The following is an 8,884-nucleotide window of genomic DNA, read 5'->3' on the forward strand; positions in this document are numbered from 1 at the left end:
CCAATAGGGTAATGTCATATGGCAAATTGTAAACTAAAGTGTACACCATACTGTTCTTGTAGTAAGGTTCTTACCGATTGAACTTCGCTATTTGTACACTAATTTTTGACACATTTTTTAACACTTGCATTGTTTTCAAGTGTTAGTTGTATGGGAAAATTGTTTGAGATTTAAACTATCCACCAGGGTAGTGTCAAGTGGCAAAGTGTAAACTGAAGTATACTTCATAGTGTACGTGTTGCAAGGTTCTTATCGATTGAACATTGCCATTTGTACATTGATTTTTGACAAGTTGTTTGACACTTGTATTGTTTTCAAGTGTCAATTGGATGGGAAAACTGTTTGAAATTTAAGTTGTCCAATAGGGTAATATCACGTGGCAAAGTGCAAACTAAAGTATACACCATAGTGTACGTGAAGCAGGGTCATTATCGATTGAACATTGCTATTTGTACACTGATTTTTGACACGTTGTTAGATACTTGCGTTGTTGTCAACTGCCAATTGGATGGGAAAACTCTTTGAAATTTAAACTATCCGACAAAGTACTGTCATGTGGAAAAGTGTAAACGAAAGTGGACACCATAGTGTACATTTGGCAAGGTCCTTATCGATTGACAATTGTTATTTGTGCGCTGATTTTCGACACTTTGTTTGACACATGCATTGTTGTCAAGTGTCAAATGGATGTAAAAACTGTTTGAAATTTAAACTGTTCAATTGGGTAATGCCACGTGGCAAATTATAAACTAAATTGTACACCATAGTGTACATGTAGCAAGGTCCTTACCGATTGGACATTGCTATTTGTACACTGATTTTTGAGACGTTGTTTGGCACTTACATTGTTGTCAAGTGTCAATCATATGGAAAAATTGTTTGAAATTTAAAACTGTCCAGTAGGGTAGTGTCACATGGTAAAGTGTAAACTAAAGTGTGCTCCATAGTGCACATGTCACAAGGTTCTTACCGATTGAACTTAACTATTTGTACACTGGTTTTTGACACATTGTTTGACACTTGCATTGTTGTCATGTGTCAATTGGTTGGAAAATAGTTTGAAATTTAAACTGTCCATTAGGGTAATGTCGCATGGCAAAGTGTAAACTAAAGGGTAGACCATAGTGTTCATGTAGCGAGGTCCTTATCGATTGAATTTTGCTATTTATACATTAATTTTTGACACATAGTTTGACATGTGCATTGTTGTTAAGTGTAAATTGGATGGGAAAATAGTTTGAAATTTATACTGTGTAACAGGGTAACGTCACGTGGCAAAGTATAAAATAAAGTGTACACCATAGTGTACATGCGGCGGGGTCATTACCGATTGAACATTGCTATTTGTACAATGATTTTGTCACATTGTTTGACACTTGTATTATTGTCAAGTATCAATTGGATGGGAAAACTGTTTGAAATTTAAACTATCCAGCAGGGTAATGCTATGTGGCAAATTGTAAACTTAGGTGTACACCATAGTGCACATGTAGCACGGTCCATACCGATTGAACATTACTATTTGTACACTAATTTTTGAAACGTTGTTTGACGCTTGCATTATAGTCAAGTGTCAATTGGATGGGAAAACTGTTAGAGATTTATACTGTCTAACAGGGTAATGTCACGTGGCAAAGTGTAAACTAAACTGTACACCATAGTGTACATGTCGCAGGGTCCTTACCGATTGAACATTGCTATTTGTACACTGATTTTTGACACGTTGTTAGATACTTGGGTTGTTGTCAAGTGCCAATTGGATGGGAAAACTCTTTGAAATTTAAACTATCCAACAGAGTACTGTCATGTGGAAAAGTGTAAACGAAAGTGTACACCATAGTGTACATTTGGCAAGGTCCTTACCGATTGACAATTGTTATTTGTGCGCTGATTTTCGACACTTTGTTTGACACATGCATTGTTGTCAAGTGTCAATTGGATGTAAAAACTGTTTGAAATTTAAACTATTCAACCGGGTAATATCACGTGGCAAATTGTAAACTAAAGTGTACACCATAGTGTACATGTAGCAAGGTCCTTACCGATTGGACATTGCTATTTGTACACTGATTTTTGAGACGTTGTTTGGCACTTACATTATTGTCAAGTGTCAATCATTTGCGAAAATTGTTTGAAATTTAAACTGTCCAGCAGGGTAGTGTCACATGGTAAATTGTAAACTAAAGTGTACACCATAGTGTACATGTAGCAAGGTCCTTACCGATTGGACATTGCTATTTGTACACTGATTTTTGAGACGTTGTTTGGCACTTACATTATTGTCAAGTGTCAATCATTTGCGAAAATTGTTTGAAATTTAAACTGTCCAGCAGGGTAGTGTCACATGGTAAAGTGTAAACTAAAGTGTGCTCCATAGTGCACATGTCACAAGGTTCTTACCGATTTAACTTAACTATTTGTACACTGGTTTTTGACATATTGTTTGACACTTGCATTGTTGTCATGTGTCAATTGGTTGGAAAATAGTTTGAAATTTAAACTGTCCATCAGGGTAATGTCGCATGGCAAAGTGTAAACTAAAGGGTAGACCATAGTGTACCTGTAGCAAGGTCCTTATCGATTAAATTTTGCTATTTGTACATTGATTTTTGACACATAGTTTGACACGTGCATTGTTGTTAAGTGTAAATTGGATGGGAAAATAGTTTGAAATTTATACTGTTTAACAGGGTAACGTCACGTGGCAAAGTATAAAATAAAGTGTACACGCGGCGGGGTCTTTACCGATTGAACATTTCTATTTGTACAATGATTTTTGAAACGTTGTTTAACGCTTGCATTATAATCAAGTGTCAATTGGATGGGAAAACTGTTAGAGATTTATACTATCTAACAGGGTAATGTCACGTGGCAAAGTGTAAACTAAAGTGTACACCTTAGTGTACATGTCGCAGGGTCCTTATCGATTGAACATTGTTATTTGTACATTGATTTTTGATACGTTGTTTGACACTTGCATTGTTGTCAAGTGTCAATGGGATGGAAAAACTGTTTGAAATTTAAACTGCCCAACAGGGTAATATCAAGTGGCAAAGTGTAAATTAAAGTGTACACCATAGTGTGCATGTAGCAGGGTCCTTACCGATTGAAAATTTCTATTTGTACACTGATTTTTGACACGTTGTTTGGCATTTGTATCGTTATCAAGTGTCTATTGGATGAAAAAATTGTGTTAAATTTAAACTGTCCAACAGGGTAATGTCACGTGACAAAAGTGTAAACTAAAGTGTACACCATAGTGTACATTGAGGAAGGTCCTTACTGATTGAAATTTGCTATTTGTACACTAATTTTCTACTCGTTGTTTGACACTTGCATTGCTGTCAAGTGTCAATTGGATGGGAAAACTATTTGAAATTTAAACTGTCCAACTGGATAATGTCACGTGGCAAAATGTAATTTAAAGTGTACACCATAGTGTACATGTAGCATGGTCCATACCAATTGAACATTACTATTTGTACACTAATTTTTGACACGTTTTTTAACACTTTCATTGTTGTCAGCTGTTAATTGGATGGGAAAATAGTTTGAAATTTAAACTGTCGAATAGGGTAATGTCACGTGGCAAAGTGTGAACTAAAGTGTACACCATAATATACATGTAGCAAGGTTCTTACCGATTGAACATTGCTATTTGTACCCTGATTTTTGACACTTGCATGGTTGGCAAGTGCCAATTGGATGGGAAAATGGTTTCAAATTTAAACTGTCCAACAGGGTAATGTCATGTGGCAAATTGTAAACTAAAGTGTGCACCATAGTGTACTTCTAGCAATGTTCTTACTAATTGAACTTTGTTATTTGTACACTGATTTTTGACATGTTGTTTGACACTTGCATTGTTTTCAAGTGTCAATTGGATGGAAAACTATTTGAAATTTAAACTATTTGACAGGGTAATGTCACGTGGTAAAGTGTACACCATAGTGTACATGTAGCATGGTCCTTACCGATTGAATATTGCTATTCGTACACTAATTTTTGATATGTTGTTTGACACTTGCATTGTTATCAAGTGTCAATGGGATGGGAAAATAGTTTGAAATTTAAACTATCCACCAGGGTAGTGTCAAGTGGCAAAGTGTAAATTAAAGTGTACATCATAGTGTACGTGTTGCAAGGTTCTTGCCAATCGAAAATTGCGATTTGTACATTGATTTTTGACAAGTTGTTTGACACTTGTATTGCTGTCAAGTGTCAATTGGATGGAAAAACTATTTGAAATTTAAACTACCCAATAGGGTAATGTCACGTGGCAAATTGTAAACTAAAGTGTACACCATAGTGTACATGTCGCAGGGTCCTTACCTATTCAACATTGCTATTTGTACACTGATTTTTGACACATTTTGTGACACTTGCGTTGTTGTCAATTGTCAATGGGATGGAAAAAACTATTTGAAATTTAAACTGTACAATTGGGTAATGTCATATGGCAAAGTGTATACCGTAGTGTACATTTAGGAAGGTCCTTACCTATTGAACTTTTCTACTTGTACATTGATTTTCGACACGTTGTTTGACACTTGCATTATTGTCAAGTGTCAATTGAATGAGAAAACTGTTTGAAACTTAAACTGTCCAATAGGGTAATGTCCCATGGCAAAGTGTAAACTAAAGTACATACCGTAGTGTACATGTAGCACGGTCCTTATCGATTGAACATAGCTATTTGTACACTGATTTTCGACACGTTGTTTGACACTTGCATTGTTATCAAGTGTCAACTGGATGGAAAAATAGTTTGAAATTTAAATTGTTTAGCAGGGCAGTGTCAAGTGGCAAACTATAAATTAAAGTGTACTTCATAGCGTACATGTCGCAAGGTTCTTGTCGATCGAAAATTGTGATTTGTACACTGATTTTCTACACATTGTTTGACACATGCATTGTTGTCAAGTGTCAATTGGATGGGAAAATTGTTTGAAATTTAAACTGCCCAGTAAGTAATGTCACGTGGAAAAGTGTAAACAAAAGTGTACACCATAGTGTACATGTAGCATGATCCTTACCGATTGAACATTGCTATTTGTAAACTTACTTTTAACACATTGTTTGATACTTGTATTTTTTTCAAGTGTCAATTGGATGGCAAAACATTTTGAAATTTAAACTGTCCAGCAGGGTAATGTCACGTCGCAAATTGTAAACTAAAGTGTACGCCATAGTGTACATGTCGCAGTGTCCTTACCGATTGAACATTGCTATTTGTACACTGATTTTTTGACACATTGTTTGACACATACATTGTAGTCAAGTGTCAATTGGATGGGAAAACTGCTAGAGATTTATACTGTCAACGGGATAATGTCACGTGGCAAAGTGTAAACTAAAGTGTACACCAAAGTGTACATGTAGCAGGGTCCTTACCTATTGAACATTGCTATTTGTACAATGATTTTTGACACGTTGTTTGACACTTACGTTGTTGTCAAGTGTCAATGGGATGGAAAAATTGTTTGAAATTTATACTGTACAATAGGGTAATGTCACGTGGCCAAGTGTAAACTAAAGTGTATACCGTAGTATACATTTAGAAAGGTCCTTACCTATTGAGCTTTGCTATTTGTACATTGATTTTCGACACGATGTTTAACTCTAACATTGTCTTCAAGTGTCAAATAGATGGGAAAACTGTTTGAAATTTAAACTGTCCAACAGGGTAATGTCACTCGGCAAAGTGTAAACTAAAGTGCATACCGTAGTGCACATGTACCATGGTCCTTACTGATTGAACATTGCTATTTGTACACTAATTTTCGACACGTTGTTTGATACTTGAATTGTTGTCAAGTGTTAATTGGATGGCAAAACAGTTTGAAATTTAAATTGTCCACCAGGGCAGTGTCAAGTGGCAAAGTGTAAACTAAAGTATACTTCGTAGTGTAGGTGTTGTAGGGTTCTTACTGATTGAACACTGTTATTTGTACACTGATTTTTGAGATGTTGTCCGGCATTTGCAATGTCGTCAAGTGTCAATTGGATGGGAAAACTATTTGAAATTTAAACTGTCCAATAAGGTAATGTTACGAGGCAACATGTAAGCTAAAATGTGCACCATAGTGTACATGTAGCAGGGTCCTTACCGATTGAATATTGCTATTTGTGCATTGATTTTGAACACGTTGTTTGACACTTGTATTATTGTTAAGTCTCAATTGGATGGAAAAATTGTTCGAAATTTAAACTATCTAATAGGGTAATGTCAAGTGGCAAAGTGTAAACAAAAGCATACACCATAGTGTACATGTAGCACGATCCTTACCGATTAAACATTTTGTACACTGATTTTTGACACATTGTTTGACACTTGTATTGTTGTCAAGTATCAATTGGATGGGTAAACTTTTTGAAATTTAAACTGTCGAGCAGGGTAATGTCACGTGGCAAATTGTAAACTAAAGTGTACACCATGGTGTACATGTCGCAGGGTCCTTACCGATTGAATATTACTATTTGTACACTGATTTTTGACACATTGTTTGACAATTGCATTGTAGTCAAGTGTCAATTGGATGGAAAACTGTTAGAGATTTATACTGTCTAACGGGATAATATCACGTGGCAAAGTGTGAACTAAAGTGTACACCAAAGTGTATAGGTAGTAGGGTCGTTACCTATTGAACATTGCTATTTGTACACTGATTTTTGACAAGTTGTTCGACACTTACGTTGTTTTCAAGTGCCAATGGGATGGAAAATGTTTGAAATTTAAACTGTACAATAGGGTAATGTCACGTGGCAAAGTGTAAACAAAAGTTCACACCATAGTGTACATGTGGCATGATCCTTACCGATTGAACATTGCTATTTGTACACTGATTTTTGACACATTGTTTGACACTTGTATTGTTGTCAAGTGTCAATTGGATGGGAAGACTTTTTAAAATTTAAACTGCCCAATAGGGTAATGTCACGTGGTAAATTGTAAACTAAAGTGTACAGCATAGTGTAAATGTCGCAAGGTCCTTTCCGATTGAACATTGCTATTTGTACACTGATTTTTGACACATTGTTTGGTACTTCCATTATAGTCTAGTGTCAATTGGATGGGGAAACTGTTAGAGATTTATACTGTCTAACGGGATAATGTCATGTGGCAAAGTGTACACAAAAGTGTACATGTAGTAGGGTCCTTACCTACTGAACATTGCTATTTGTATACTAATTTTTGACACGTTATTTGACCCTTGCATTGTTGTCAAGTGTCAATAGGATAAAAAAACTGTTTGAAATTTAAACTGTATAATAGGGTAATGTCATGTGACAAAGTGTAAACTAAAGTTCAAACCGTAGTGTACATGTAGCATGGTCCTTACCGATTGAACATTGCTATTTGTACACTGATTTTCGACACGTTGTTTGACCCTTGCATTGTTGTTGGGTGTCAATTGGAAGGAAAAATAGTTTGAAATTTAAATTGTCCAGCAGGGCAGTGTCAAGTGGCAAAGTGTAAACTAAAGTTTACTCTATAGTGTACGTGTCACAGGGCTCTTACCGATTGAACATTGATATTTGTACATTGATTTTTGACACATTGTTTGACACTTGTATTGTTGTCAAGTGTCAATTGGATGGGAAAACTGTTTGAAATTTAAACATTCCAATAGGGTAATGTTACGGGGCAATGCGTAAACTAAAGTGTACACCATAGTGTACATGTAGCAGGGTCCTTACTGATTGAATATTACTATTTGTGCATTGATTTTGAACACGTTGTTTGACACTTGTATTGTTGTTAAGTGTCAATTGGATTGGAAAATTGTTTGAAATTTAAACTGTCTAATAGGGTTATATCACTTGGCAAAGTGTAAATTAAGGTATACACCATAGTGTACACGTAACAAGGTTCTTACCAATTGAACTTTTTTATTTGTTCACTAACTTTCGACACATTGTTTGACACTTGCATTGTTGTCCAGTGTCAATTGGATGGAAAAAATGTTTGAAATTTAAACTGTCCAACAGGGTAATGTCACATGGCAAAGTGTACATCGTAGTGTACATGTAGCATGGTCCTAGCCGATTGAACATTGCTATTTGTACATTGATTTTTGACACATTGTTTGACACTTGTATTGTTGTCAAGTATCAATTGGATGGGAAAACTTTTTGAAATTTAAACTGTTCAGTAGGGTAATGTCACGTGGCAAATTATAAACTAAAGTGTACATCAAAGTGTACTTGTAGCAAGGTCCTTACCGATTGAACATTACTATTTGTACACTAATTTTTTACATGTTGTTTGACACTTGCATTGTAGTCAAGTGTCAATTGGTTGGGAAAACTATTAGAGATTTATACTGTCTAACAGGGTAATGTCACGTGGTAAAGTGTAAACTAAAGTGTACCCCATAGTGTACATGTAGCAAGGTCCTTACCGATTGAACATTGCTATTTGTACACTGATTTTTGAGATGTTGTCCGACATTTGCAATGTCGCCAAGTGTCAATTGGATGGGAAAACTGTTTATAATTTAAACTGTCCAGCAGGGTAGTGTCACGTGGTAAAGTGTAAACGAAAGTGATGTGATTTGGCTTGGGTGCCAAACGACCAAGGATTTGATGTATGTTGGAGGGAACCTAAGGACAAGATTCAAGCTTCGTTCGGGCCAACAAACCCGTATAAATGGATGGTCGAGTTATGGATTTCGACATGGTGGAATCAATGAGCCAAAGTCCAGGATTTGTATTGAGGTTGAAGGATGAAAACCAATTGAATCAAGTTGTTGGAAGAAAATTGAGTTTGGAGCAAAAACCAAGTAACCATGCGACCGCATGGTTAAAACCACCGTACGGCCACATGAGAGGGTGCAGGGATTTCACGGATAGTAGCCCATATGCCATGCGATCGCAGCTA

This window comes from Olea europaea, unplaced genomic scaffold (genome assembly GCF_002742605.1).
Source record: "Olea europaea var. sylvestris unplaced genomic scaffold, O_europaea_v1 scaffold545, whole genome shotgun sequence".
In the NCBI taxonomy this organism is placed as follows: Eukaryota; Viridiplantae; Streptophyta; class Magnoliopsida; order Lamiales; family Oleaceae; genus Olea; species Olea europaea.